The sequence below is a fragment of the Carlito syrichta genome, unplaced genomic scaffold (assembly GCF_000164805.1).
Source record: "Carlito syrichta isolate Samal-C Ts95f unplaced genomic scaffold, Tarsius_syrichta-2.0.1 Scaffold309333, whole genome shotgun sequence".
NCBI lineage: Eukaryota > Metazoa > Chordata > Mammalia > Primates > Tarsiidae > Carlito > Carlito syrichta.
In genome coordinates this window covers 311,211-325,438 of record NW_007253429.1, presented here as the reverse complement: position 1 = coordinate 325,438, position 14,228 = coordinate 311,211, and the positions used below count along the sequence as shown (strand labels likewise).

General features: G+C 41.2%; 1 protein-coding gene across 1 annotated transcript in view; it reads right to left on the bottom strand.

The window, feature by feature from the left end:
• TMC2 (transmembrane channel like 2) overlaps positions 1 to 14,228 on the bottom strand; it is a 134,996-nt gene that overhangs the window by 92,464 nt on the left and 28,304 nt on the right. The gene's annotated exons all lie outside the window — the stretch shown is intronic.

Sequence of the window (14,228 nt, the reverse complement as noted above, 5' to 3'; positions counted from 1 at the left end):
AAATGTATTTAATACTTCAATAAGTCTATTGTAATGTAAAAAAAACTTTACTTATGATGATAAACCCATATGCTCCTCAATTTATCATGGAGTACAACTGATAAGCCCATCCTAAAGTTGAAAAATTATTAGTCAAATCACGGTAAATCAGGTATCATCTGTCTAGCATGCAGTAGGTATTTGTGGAATGCATGGATATTTATTGAGTGAGTGAAATCCCAGTGAAAGTTGGATGAGAAACACATACATACATACGTGAATCAGATTGTCTAATAAATATTCTGGGGTTGTTGCTAGACCTAGTGAGGACAGGCTATGAGGACAGATTGTTAAGTCTTCAGATATTTGGCCAACCAGTTGTTAAATTGTTAGTAGCTTCGGATTGGCCATGGTGGGAGTATTTAGACCATGGAAACACTACCAAAAATACTACAAATAGGGCACCTCCTATCCTACCCCTCAGAAAGCTGGTTTATCAGCAACCACTAGATGAGCAAGCAGATGAGGAATGAAATTCATTGCAGGGTGGTTGGAAGAAAGTGCCATGGAGCTGTGTGTGTGTGGCTACTGTTGCCACAGTCACCACTGCTCTTATATAATACCCACTCCACTATTCCTGCTACCTCCAAAGTACAAATACGGGCAATTGGCATGTGTCAAAGTTGCATTCTAGGCTTTATTGGGAGTCTTGAAATGGCTATTAGTGACCTAACAAAGGTAACTCCATTTTGTAGTAGTTCTTCCATTTTGTCTTCCAGTTCCCCCTCTCACCCCTCCTTCGTATGACCACCCTAACCTTTCCAGTAGGCCAAAAATCATGTCCCACGATTTATGGCTTTTTCATTCCCTCCCCTGGAGGACTATAACATTCCTGAAACAGTTTTGTCACACTATGTAATTTACACTTCCTCCCCTATGGTTTACTTTGAAAAATCTCCTTTGTTCCCTACCCAGAACCAAAACTCTGTAACCTTATGGTTTTTTGCTCTATAAACCCCTGGCTTGCTTCATTCAGGGTTGAGAGTCTCTTTCTGGTGTGAGCCTGCTCTCTTCTGCCAGCATTAAAGGACTCAATTTTTTACTCTCAGTGTGTTGATGACTCCTTACTTGTGGTGCAACTATAACAATCTCAATGTCTTAATGCTAATAAGACTGTCCAGTTCCCCAACCCCAGGGTCATGCTGCACTGTGTGTCCCCCTCAATGGGATCTGTTCCTTGTTCCCCCTCTAGGCAGAAGATATCCTGGTAGTGAGTTATCTTTAACCATTAAGACCACTGCAACACCAGAAAATAGTTTCACTCTATTTGTACTTTTGTCTTCTTCCTGTACTTTACAAGTAGGCAGAAACTCTTAAGCACCTGGAGTTTTATGAGTTTAAATGTGCCAGGTTTTTAATATTTAGGGGTTTCAGATAACAATTCTCAAAAGTAGGGGCAACTCTTGTGCCTGAACTACTGAGCCCAGCAGCAAATACATTTCTTCTTTTTTCAGACTGTTTCCAGACCCCCAAACAGCCTTCAAGAGAGCAGGGTGTCCTGCCCAAGGCTGGGTGCAAACTATGAGGACCAGTAACTGTGAAGAGCCTACCTAGTTTAGGAGTTTCAATGGGCACAGCAAACTTTTTTTTTTTTACAACTGACATTTTTACAGCCAACTTCTTTTTGCAAGTTATCTATGATCTGAAATATCATGTTTTTCCTTGTGAAGGTTAGTATTTGGTTTATGGAAACACTGGTTCCTCCTTTGCATTTCCCTTGTTGTAAATTCTGCTTCAATAAGGTTGCCTCTTCTTGATAGCAGTGACCTTTTCCCTTTTTTTTGAATTGGAGTCTCACTCTGTCCCTCAGGCTGGAGTGCAGTGGCACATTCACAGTGTCGACCTGCTGGGCTCTGGTGATCCTTCTGCCTCAACCTTCCAAGTAGCTGGAACTACAGGTGCATGCTACCACACCCAGCTCATTTTTAAAATTTATTGTAGAAACAAGGTCTCACCAAGTTGCCTGGACTGGTCTTGAACCCACAGGCTCAGGCAATCCACTTACCTTGGCCTCCCAAAGCACTGGGATTACAGGCTGAGCCACTGAGCCTGACCAGCTTTATCTTTTTCAAATGGGAACTTTCTGCAAGCTCACCTCTTCCTTTCCTCAAACCAAATGGTGAGTAGTAAATGAAGTGAAAAGGCAAGAGTATGGATCCTTTGCTCTGGGGAAGCCTCTAGGGGCCTGGATCTCAAAGTCACTTTGCTCAGGTGATTGTTAATCACTTAGGGCCTCCAGCACTCAGCAGAGGAGAACTTTCGGCAAGTTCACCTCTTCCTTTTCTCAAACCAAATGGTGTGTAGTTGAAATGAATAAAATATAAAATATCTAATCTGAAAAACCTATAATAACCTGTAATAGCTAGCTTGACATAAGTAACTCCATTTTGTAACAGATCTTCCATGTTAACCTAGGAATAACCCCCTTATGTAACCTTCCTGTAATCATCCTGCACACCCTTTTGGTGGTTAGAAACTCCCTAGTTGCATAAATTCTGTAACCATCTGTACCCCTTACTAATCAAATGTATTGCCAAGAATTATCAATCAAACTGTACAACTTATGTAATTTATGCCTTTAAATACCCACTACTCACTCTGTTTGGGACTGAGAGTTATTTAGGACACTAGTCCACTCTCAGTTGCTGGCATCAATAAAGGACTCATAATCTGACCTTCTCTGCATGGTGACATCATTTCTTGCAATCCAGTTTTAACATAGTAAATGAAGTGAAAATGCAAAAGAGTATGAATCCTTTGCTCTGGAGAAGCCTCCAGGAGCCTGGATCTCAAAGTCACTTTGCTCAGGTGGTTGGCCCCCAGTACTCAGCAGAGGAAATTACTAAAGAGAGGAGGATTCTCAGGAGCAACCACACCCCAGAGCTCACTTCAGAATTCCCTCATGTTTGCCTCTAGGAAGATCCTTCTTGTCGACAATGTGACCCAAATCACAGTTTGGAAAACATGTTCAAAATGGCTGAAGATGACTGCTGAATGGAAAGGGTATATTGTGTGGCTTTTAGTGCAAAAGACTCAGGAAGGATATTGTACCTCTTAGTGTCCATTTTCATTGAAAAAATGGGGATAACTTAATGAGAATTAAATGTGTGTGTAAATACATGTGAAAGGAGGGACCCCAAGAAACTTAGAGTAAACTTAGTTCACAATTGCCTCAGCAAAACCATTTGTGCTTTGACTGACACGCTTTGAATCTAGCACAAGTTAGACAGATACATTTCCAACAGGCAGGTTTTAGGAAGTGTTCAGACATTCTACTGTAGGCAGTCTACCCCAGCCCCTTGACAAATCTCCATCAGATGCAAGACAAAGATAGAGCCATAAAATGATAATAAGACCACCTTTTGGTCAAGGAGTTTGTGGATTGCAAATGTCTGACCAAGTCTCTTACAGGAAAATCCTATCCCCTTGTCTCCTCCCATTTAGTCCACGACCTGAGGGCATGAAATACTAATGTCTAGCAACACTAGATCTTAGATCTCAAGATCTAAGACTCATGTGACTACAATCATCATCAAAGACCTGCAGCCCTGGACACTCCTCTGGACCCAAACCCCCCTTCCCCAAAGACTCTTAAATATACCTAACCCATAGCCACTTGATGCCACACTTGCCTCTGAGTGTTGGCCCCCTTTCCAATCTGTGAAATGTGAACAATAAACTTTACTTCTTTCTACTTTCTTACTTGGTTGCAATCTTGCATTATTCATGTGGCACCACCCTACATTGCCTCAGTTGACCCTTTCAGTATGCAATGTATACACAGCAATTCCATTGATCATGAGGCCGGGGCCCTTCTGAAAATGCAGGAATAAGAAAAGGAAAAATAAGTTATTTCCTGCTTCTTTGTACACTATTTTCGAGGGCTTTTCACTTTGGTCAGTTACATGTTCAAACTTTTGGCAAAATCCAGTCAGGATGGTGATCTTGTAAGCCAATCAGCAAATAGGACATGCAGATGAAATAATTATGTAAAACCAATCAGCGTATAACAAGTAATGCTAACTGCCGCCTCCAGCTACAAAATATCCAATCAAATGGATAATGCCAAACTGCTGCCATATAAATGGGAGACAAAGAAACTAAAATGTATATAAGGCAATGTCTTGCTGCATTTGGGACTCAGCCTTTGCATACAAATGCTCTGAGCTGGTGCTGGCAAAAATAAACTGTTTCCTGGCAAAGTAGCCTCCATGTCGTCTTTCTCTGTAAAGATTCCTGCTACAATCAGGCAGTCACCCTTTCTTCTTTTGCGGAAATAGCAGCTCCTAGGATAGGCAGCTAATAAGGTTCTTTTCAAGTCTGGGGATTAAGGTGAGAAACCCTCTGCTCCCCTAGGTGCCTGGCCTAGGGGCTCAGCAATATGGCCTTCTACAATGGGTATACTTTGAAGTTGGCCCAAGGCATCTTTCAGAGACAGTGTTTCCAAAAATTCCTCTCTGCTCGGATGTCTTCCTTTGTGAAGTGTCTGTTCATATCTTTTGCCCATTTTATAATGGGGTTGTTTGTTTTTTTCTTTTCAGCACGTTTGAGTTCCTTGTAGATCAAAGATGTTAAGGCTTTGTCTGACTTAGTGTTGGTAAATACTTTTTCCCAGTCTGTAGGCTGTCTCCCTGCTCTCTTGATGGTTTCTTTGGCTTTGCAGAAGCTTGTCAGTTTAATAAGGTCCCACTTGTCTATCCTCTCTCTTATGATCTGTGGGTTTTGGGTTTTGTTCAGGAATTGGAGGCCAGTTCTGATTTCCACGAGGGTATGTCCTTCATTGGAACTAGAGTCTATAATACTGAGTGACCTCTCATAAAAACAAAGATCCGAGTATCACATGTTCTCACTCATATAATGGACTTTGAACATCCAACCTAATACTATAAGAAAATGACTGACAGTAGTGGGAAACTATGGTGGGGGGAGATGGGATTAATGATAGCAAATATCTGTCTGGGGATGGGGAAGCACCTCTTATCAGTAGGGTGCCTGAATGAATCGTATTTGTATACCTAACTCTTAACTGTACCCCACAACATCATAATAAAAAATATTGATTATTAAAAATAAAAAGAGTAAACATAGTAGCCTTATTAGTAAATGTTTTCTGTGGCTTAATAGTAACATGTGAGTCTACCAAGAAAATAATATAATCTAAATTTTTCTATATTAATACATAAATGTCTCCATGGGCAGGGGTAGGGGGAGCAAAAATAAAAAAGCTCTGCTAATGTTTGTTAAAAAAAAAAAATTCCTCTCTGGTAAAGGAGATCAGATTCAAAATCACATTTGATTTTGAGATACAGAAGTAAAAACTGATACAGGGCAACCTGCATTTGATGGCATCCTTGAAGAACTGTGCCACGCCATGCAGAACATTGGGAGAGTGTATACGCTTGCCTGAAACCTGGGAGACAATGGGTTGAAGGTGAAACATAGGTAGCCAAAAGGACGTGGCTGGAGACTGGAGGTGATCAGAGGTTGAAGGTGGTCTGGGACATGCTGGTTTGGTGTCTCCTTTTGTCTTGAATTAATTGTCACGTTTAGTTGTGGAAACAAGGATAAGATGCTGAGTTCACTGTAAGTGGAAATTCAGATCAGCCAGACCCAGGCATCTGCTCTAGAGAAGCTGCTGAATCAGCTGAGTGCAGCTGAGGTTAGCCAAGCATGCTTAGCTTTCCGTATGTGTTGGTTTTAAAATAGTTCAGAAAATTGATATTCCTCCTTTGAAAATGCAGAGCCTAGGCTGGGCACGGTGGCTCAGACTGTAATTCCAGCACTTTGGGAGGCCAAGGAGAGTGGATTGCCTGAGCCCGCGGGTTAGAGACCAGCCTGAGTAACTTGGTTAGACCTCATCTCTACAAAAAAAAAAAAAAACAAAAGAAAAAAAGAAAAAAAAAAATTGCAGAGCCTCTCTCTCCTCCCCTTGAATGTGGGCCAGACTTAGTGACGTGCTTCCAATGAATAGAAAGTAGTAGAACTTCTGAGATTAGGACATTAAGAATATTGTGACTTCCTTCTTGAATTCCTCCTCTTCTGGAAGAAGTCAGTGGCCATGTCATGAGAACCTCAAGCAGCTTGTGGGAAGGAACTGAGGTCCCCTTCTAACAATTAGTGCCAACTTTTCATCAATGTGAATGAGCTACCATTGAAGTGGATTCACCATCCCCAGTCAAACCTTCAGACAACTGTAGCCTTAGACATCATTTCACTTTCTGAGGCACTCCAAGAGAACTGATCCATAGAAGATAATGAATGTTTATTGTTGCTTTAGACCACTAAGTTTTTAGGTAATTTATTACATAGTACAAGATAATTAACACAACACAGAACCCAAGCCACTTTCCTTGGTAAGTACACATTTAGGGCTATTATTTCTTTATGATGGATTGACCTTTTCTCATTATATAGTGTTCCTCTTTGCCTCTGATGATAGTCTTTATTTTATTTTTCTCATTTATTTATGTATTTTTGAAATTTAAAAAAATTTATTGTAGAGACAAAGTCTTGCCAAGTTGCCTGGGCTGGTCTCAAACCCACATGCTCAGGCAATCCACTGGCCTCAGCCTCCCAAAGTGCTGGGATTACAGGTTGGGCCACCACTCCCAGCCTTCTCTATTTTAATTTAAAGATTTAGGGTACAGGCCAGGTGCCATGGCTCATGCCTGTAAACCCAGACAGCACTTTGGGAGGTGGAGTTGAGAGAATTGCCTGAGCCCAAGGGTTCAAGACCAGCCTAGGCAACATTGCAAGACCTCATCACTACAATAAATAAAAAAATTAGCCAGGCATGGTTGTGCGTGCATGTAGTTCCAGCAACTTGGAAGGCTAAGGTGGAAGAATCACTGGAACCCAGCAAATAAAGGTTCTGGTGGCCGTGAGTATGCCGCTGCACTCCAGCCTGGGCAACAGAGTGAGACTCCAACTTGAAAAAAAAAAAAAGACATGGGACACAAGTCAGGATTAGGTACATAAGTAGTCTACGTGCAGGTGAAGTTTGAGCCTCCAACTGGTCCTTCCTTCCCCTGACACAGAGACTCACTATTGTCTGTCCATATTGCCACAACCCCTAGAGAAGTGCATGACAAATGTTCAAGTACTCCTGCGTGTACCCTCGTTCCTGAGAGTTAACAAAAGGTGTGATTCCCATTATCTCCTGTGCACCCCAGTAAGCAACTTCCAAGAATCCTTAACTTCCTGCAGGCTGTACCCAATTAACTGAGAGATATAAATCCCCATTTACTCCCTTTTCTTAGTAGTCATAGGTTTGACTAATATAGTATCAAGGTAATAATGAGTCTTGCAATTTGTATAACTGTTGTGTCAATGTAATCATAAGTCTTGTGAATTGTGTAACTTTTGCATGTAACAACACGTAGTAACGTATGATGTCTTAGGCCCTGTTAACTCCCTTTACTCTATGGCAAATTTGATAAACACCCTTGCCTTGTGTAACCGGTACTAGGAAATATGGACCACAAGTGTCGTTATTGACAAAATGCAGCTGTGACTTAAGTTCTATACAAGGTTCTGCTAGTCACGTGGTGAATGTATATGTACCAAAAATCCTGAACTGATAAAAGTGGACAGTAAAACCTGAAGGGTGAGCAGAACCATTTTAGAAAGGCCAGGATCCAGGCTCTGCTCCCTGGATTCAAATTCAGAAACAAACTTCTTTCTATCAGTTTCACTGCTTTTTGACTTATTGGTATCAAGGGTAGCAGCTGAGCATTATAGGTACCTTTAGTGATGTTATGTGCTCCCCAATCCCAGCAGTGTCCTGCTACTGTCAATCTCTCTCTTGCAGTATTGTGATAAATGTTCAGGATCCACTTATGAGTGAGAATATGTGGTACTCAGTTCTTTGTTTCTGTGATCACTGAGTATGATGAACTCTAAATCCATCCAATTTGCTGCAGTTCATAATTTTGTCCTTGTTTATGGCTGCACAATACTCAAACATTTATATGTACCACATTTTCTTTATCCAGTCCACTTTTGATGGGCAGCAGGGTTGGGTCCATGTTTTTGCTACCAAGAATAGTGTTGCAATAAACATGCACGTGTAGGTTTTTTTTTTGTAGAATGATTTGAGTTTATCTGGTATATTCCCATGAGGGGGATTGTTGGGTCATATGGAAGTTCAGTTTCTAGTTATTTTAAAAATTGCCATACTGTTTTCCATAGAGGCTGAACTAGTTTGTACTCCCACCAATGGTGTAAAAGTGTTCCCTTTTCTCTACACCATTGCCAGCATTTTTTGATTTGTTAATGATGGCCATCCTTACTGGAGTTAGGTGGTATCTCAATGTGGTTTTTATTTGCATTTCTCCAATGATTAGTGAGGTTTAGCATTTTTTCATGTATCTGTTGGCTCCTTGTATGTCTTCTTTTGAGAAATGTCTATTCATGTATTTTCCCCACTTTTTAACAGGGCTATTTGTTTTTTCCTTCCCACCCATTTGAGTTTCTTGTAGATCCTGGATATTAGGCTTTTGTCAGAAATACAGTTAGCAAGTATTTTTTTTCTCATTCTATGGGTTGGAAACCAACTCATGATGGTTTCTTTTGCTGTGCAAAAGTATTTCAGTTTGATGAGTTCCCACTTGTCTACCTTATCTTTTTTGAATATGTTTTTAAGTTTATAATCAAGAATTGGTTGCTTATTCCAATGTGAAGAAGAAATTTCTTCTGCATTTTCTTCTAAGATTCTTATAATTTGAGGTTTTCTGTTTAGATCTTTGATCCATTTAGTGTTGATTTTGTATATGGTGATAGGCAGGGGTCCTGTTTCATTCTTCTGCATGTGTTCAGCTAGTTTTCCCAGGACCATTTGCTGAACATGGTCTCTTCTCCCCAGTGGTTGTTACTGATGTCTTTGTCAAAGATGAATTTTTGCTTCTAGAATCTCTAACCTGTTCCATTGGTCTATTTGCCTGTTCTTGTACCAATACATTTTGGGTATTATGCTAGGAAATTCTGGATCTTATTTTAATCTTGTTTTGATTAATGTAGGTTTATGGTAAAGTTTAAAGTCTGGAAGTGTGATATCTCCCACTTTGCTCCTTTTGCTGAAAATTGTTTTGGCTATTCATGCTCTTTTTTGTTTCCATAAAATTTTTTTTTTTCTTTTTGAGTTGAGGTCTCAGTCTGTCACTCAGGCTGGAGTGCAGTGGCATACTCATGGCCACCTCAGCCTCGACCTGCTGGGCTCAGGCAATCCTTCCACCTCAGTCTTCCAAGTAGCTGGAACTACAGGTGCACACCACCATGTCCAGTTATTTTTTTTATTTACTGTAGCTATAAGGTCTCACCAAGTTGCTCAGGTTGGTCTTGAACCTGTACACTCAGGCAATCCTCTCACCTTGGCCTCCCAAAGTGCTGGGATTATAGGCATGAGCCACTGTGCCCAGTCTCCATATGAATTTCTGTATTGTCATTTCCAGGTCTGAGAAGAATGATGTTGGTAGTTTGATGGGTATTGCATTGAATATTCTTTTTTTTTTTTTTTTTTGAAAAAGCAGGATATATTGAGAGGACAGAAAAACTCCCACAGTGGGAGCGGACTCAAAGGGGTTGCCTGTGTTGCATGTTCTTTACTCTAATGTTGACTTTATCTGATATTTACATAGCCTCTCCTACTTTCTTTTGGTTAATTTTTGTATAGTACATTCTCCTCAGTCTTTTACATTCAACTTACATTTATCGTTATATTTAAAGTGAGTTTCTTATAAATATCATATAGTTGAGTCATTTAAAAAAATCTACTGTGTGAATCTCTGTCTTTTTTTTTTTTTTTTTTTTTTGAGTTGGAATCTCACTCTGTTGCCCAGGCTCAAGTGCAGTGTAGTAGTTGCTCTAGGTATTCTATTATATATGATACACATATTATATATATGATATTATCATATAGTCTATCTACCTTATCAAAGGCTGACATTCTACTAGTTAGCATGAAGTGTAGAAACCTTGCTCTTTTTACGTCCTTTGCCTGCTCCATTTATAATATAGTTTTTTAAAACACTTATTCTACATTCACTGAGAACCATTTAGATGGTGTTACAATTTTGCTTTAACTGTCAAACATAATTCTAAAAACTCAAAGGGAGAAGACTCTATGATCTTTTCCCATCTTTTTGTTTTTATTATGTTCTTTCTTCCTTCCTGGTATTCCAAAATTCCTTCTTTTTATTTTAATAATTTGCTTTCCATTGGGAGAACTTCTTTTAACCATTTTTTTCTTTTTTTTTTTGAGTTGGAGTCTCACTCTGTCGCCCAGACTGGAGTGCAGTGGCCGCTCCCGGCCACCGCAGCCTCGACCGACTGGGCTCCGGCAATCCTTCCGCCTCAGCCTTCCAAGTAGCCAGAATTACAGGCACGCGCTACCACGCCCGACTGATTTTTTGATTTATTGTAGAGATGTGGTCTCGCTGCCCAGGCGGGTCTCAAACCCGCGGGCTCAGGCAATCCACTCACCTCAGCCTCCCAAAGGCACGGGATTACAGGCTGAGCCACCAAACCCGGCTATGTTTTTCTTCTTGTATCTGTAAGTTTTGCCAAATTTAAGAAGTTTTCATTCATTATTTCTTTGATTTTTTTTTTTTTAAAGAGTGGTCTTGCTATGTTGTCCAGGTTTCTCTTGAACTCCTGGGCTCAAGTGAATCTCCACCTTAGGAAGCTGAGTAGCTGGGACTACAGGTATACATCACCTAATTTTCAGTCATTATTTCTTTGAATACTTTTTCAGCCCCACCCTTTTTCTCCTCTTGTTCTGGAATTCCAATGATACTCATGATGGCTCTTTTATTATAGTTCCACATGTCATTGAGACTTAGTTTAGTCTCTTCCAGACTATTTTTTCTCTATTGCTGATTTAATAAATGTTTTTGTTCTATCTCCAAGTTCACTGAATAGTAACTGTATTTTTTGCTTCAAAAAAATTTTTTTACATTCAGTTACTGTGTTTTTACTTTTAAAATCTCCAGTTTTTTCTCTTTATATCTTCTATTTTTTTTTTCATTTTTTCCCCATGTGTGTACAATTGTTCATTGAAGCATTTTTATGATGGTTACTTTAAAAACTTTGTCAGATAATTCTAACATCTATATCATCTTTTGTTAACATCTGTTCATCATCTTTTGTCATTCAGTTTGAGATCTTTCTGATTCTTGACATGAAGAGTGATTTTTTTTTTTTTTTGAAACCTGGTCATTTGGGGTATTATGTTAGAAAACTCTGGATCTTATTTAAATCTTGTGTTTTAGCAGACCCCTGCTGACACTGCTATGTTAGGTAAAGGGGGATGCTGCCTCATTACTTCCAGGTGGGGTGGAAGTCCAGGTTCTTAATTTGGCTTCCTTGGACACCTGGGGCTAAAGAGGTACTCATTGCTATTGCTGAGCAGAGATGGGAGCTCAGGCTCCCTATTAGGTCTCCACTCATGCCTGGTTACTACCAGGTGATGGTGAAAGTCTACACTCCCCACATGGTCCTGGTTGACACCACGGGGAAAGGGAGAGTTCATGGCTACCTGGTGGGGATGAAAGTCCCTGATCCCCACTCAACCATCTCCAACACCACCTTCATGGGGGTACTGAGGCATCTTGCTTTAGCCTAGCAAGGGTAGATATCTGGGCTTCCCCACTTGCCTTTGCTGTCAGCAGTGGGGATGGGCCTGGTTTTTTTTTTGAGTTGGAGTCTCACTCTGTCGCCCAGACTGGAGTGCAGTGGCGCTCCCGGCCACCGCTGCCTCAACCTGCTGGGTTCCTGTGATCCTTCTGCCTCAGCCTTCCAAGTAGCTGGAACTACAGGCGCACGCTACCACACCTGGCTAATTTTTTGAATTATTGTAAAGATGAGACCTCGCCTGCCCAGGTGGGTCTCGAACCCATGGGCTCAGGCAATCCACTCACCTCAGCCTCCCAAAGGCACAGGATTACAGGCTGAGCCACCGAGCCCGGCTGGGCCTGTTGTTTTATTTGTGGTGTTTATTTGGAGTAGAACAGTTATTATCCAAAAGCTTTCTCTCTTGCCAGGTAGTCCCTTTTCTGGTTCTTGGGCTAGAAAGGGTAAGCTTTTCTTGGAACTTTTTTTTGTCTGAATACATTGGCATTTCTGTGTTGTTGGCTTCTCCAAGATTCAGTCTGGGATACATAAGGCAAAAAAAGAAAATCCAGGGAACTTAAAGTCCTGTCATTTTTCTGGTTCTGAGGTCTTAGTCAGTTTGCCTTCTTCTCTCTACCTTTCCAAATTGTCTTATGTTTGCTTTGTATGTAAGTCCAGGTTTAGTTGTAGTTACTGGGAAGAATAGGGAAAAGTATGCCAACTCCATGTTCCTAGAAGTGAATTTCCTCTGATCTCTCTGAAGAAAGCAAGTAGTTTGTGTAATTTCTTTCTTTCTTTCTTTTTTCTTTTTTTTTTTGATTTGGAGTCTCACTCCGTCGCCCAGGCTGGAGTGTGGTGGCATGCTCGTTGCCTCCCCAGCGGTGACCTGCTGGGCTCAGGTGATCCTTTTGCCTCAGCCTTACAAATAGCTGGAACTACAGGCACACACTACCACGCTTGGCTAATTTTTTGATTTATTGTAGAGATGTGGTCTCGCCAAGTTGCCCAGGCTGTTCTCAAACCTGTGGGCTCAGGCAATTCCCTCACCTTGGCCTCCCAAAGTGCTGGGATTACAGACTTGAGACACCGTTCCTGGTTCGGGTAATTTTTTAAAAGACTTCAAGCTTCTGACAAAGCTAAGGGATATATCTGATTAATTCTATGATTAAAGCAAATATCCCTGACTCATGGAAAACTGAAGCTATTATGCCAACTTCATATCCAATCATGTATCATTATTAATGATGTCCATGTGCTTTTCTGATTCATCTCTGTTTCCCATTTTCATCTCTCACAGTTCAGCACAGTGTCTAACACAAAAGATGTTCAAGCTTTAATAACAAGAAATACTATGTGTTAATTGCTCTTATGTTCTGGGCATTTAATAGAAATATTTTGTCAGAATGGCCCTGTGTGGTAGATTTTATTCTCATTTTACAAATGAGGAGTATGAGGCTCAGAAAGGGTAAGGGAAGGAAAGCAGCCTCAGAGGGACTGAGTACCAGCTAAGAGCCCAGGTGAGGTAGAGGGTGAACCTAGGTTTGCCCCAGTTCGCTGCTGATCTCCATACCTTACCATCCTTTTTAGGGAGTCTACAACAAATTTTACTCAGGTTAGTCAGATGCCTGATTGGACTATAGACTGGGAGCCCCTACATCACTTTCTAAAAAAGAGAATGTAGTCTGGGGATGCTATCTGCAGTTGGAGACTTTACTGTCAGAAAAGGAAAACATACATAAGGCAAAGGGGGTACATTCTAGAATGTCTGATAATTCAGGAGAGGTAAATACAAATTCAGAGTGCAGGCTCTGGAGCCAGAATTTGAATTCAAATCTTGGTCGGTCACTTAACTCAATGTGCTACATTGGGCAAATTACTGGATTGTTCTGTGCCTCAGTTTTCTCATCAGCAAAATGAGGACAATAATAATAGTACTTACATCACAGCATGGCTGTGAGGATTAAATGAACTGTTACACATATCACACTCAGAATGGTGCCTGGCATTTAGGCTGTGCTCAGCAAATGTTGGCTGTACATAAAAAAGAAAGAATATCAAACAGGGAGGAAGGCACAGCTTTGTAAACAAAAGCATCCAGTCAAGTGGGGGGACACTGTCTTGGGGATCAGAGGAGCAGTAATTAACTCAGACTGAATGTGGGGAGGGGCAATGGGGACTTCACTGCAGAGGGGACACTTGGCGCGAGATTTACAGGGTATGTAGGAATTAGTCAGGGGGTCTAGCAGACAGCAAAGATCTTTGAGGTAGAGGCGCTGGCTTGAGTGGAGACCCAGAGGCTGGAGAGCCTTAAACTTGAGCCTAGGATAAGGAGTCTTGGGGGAGGGAGGAGGGTAGAAAGAGAAAAGAGGAGACCCGAAGGGAAGAGGCCCACTGTTGCTGGGAGACCCACTCCACTGAGAGAGTCATGGGCCTCTTCAGCTCCTCAGGCCTTAGCCTCTGCCCACCCTTCCAGGAGTGGGAACTCTGCCACCCCCCAAGAGGTGGGGAGGAGATGTCAGATTTCTCTTCTGGACAGCTGAGTGGTCCTTAGGGATTTTCATGGTCCCTGAGACTTCCAGCCA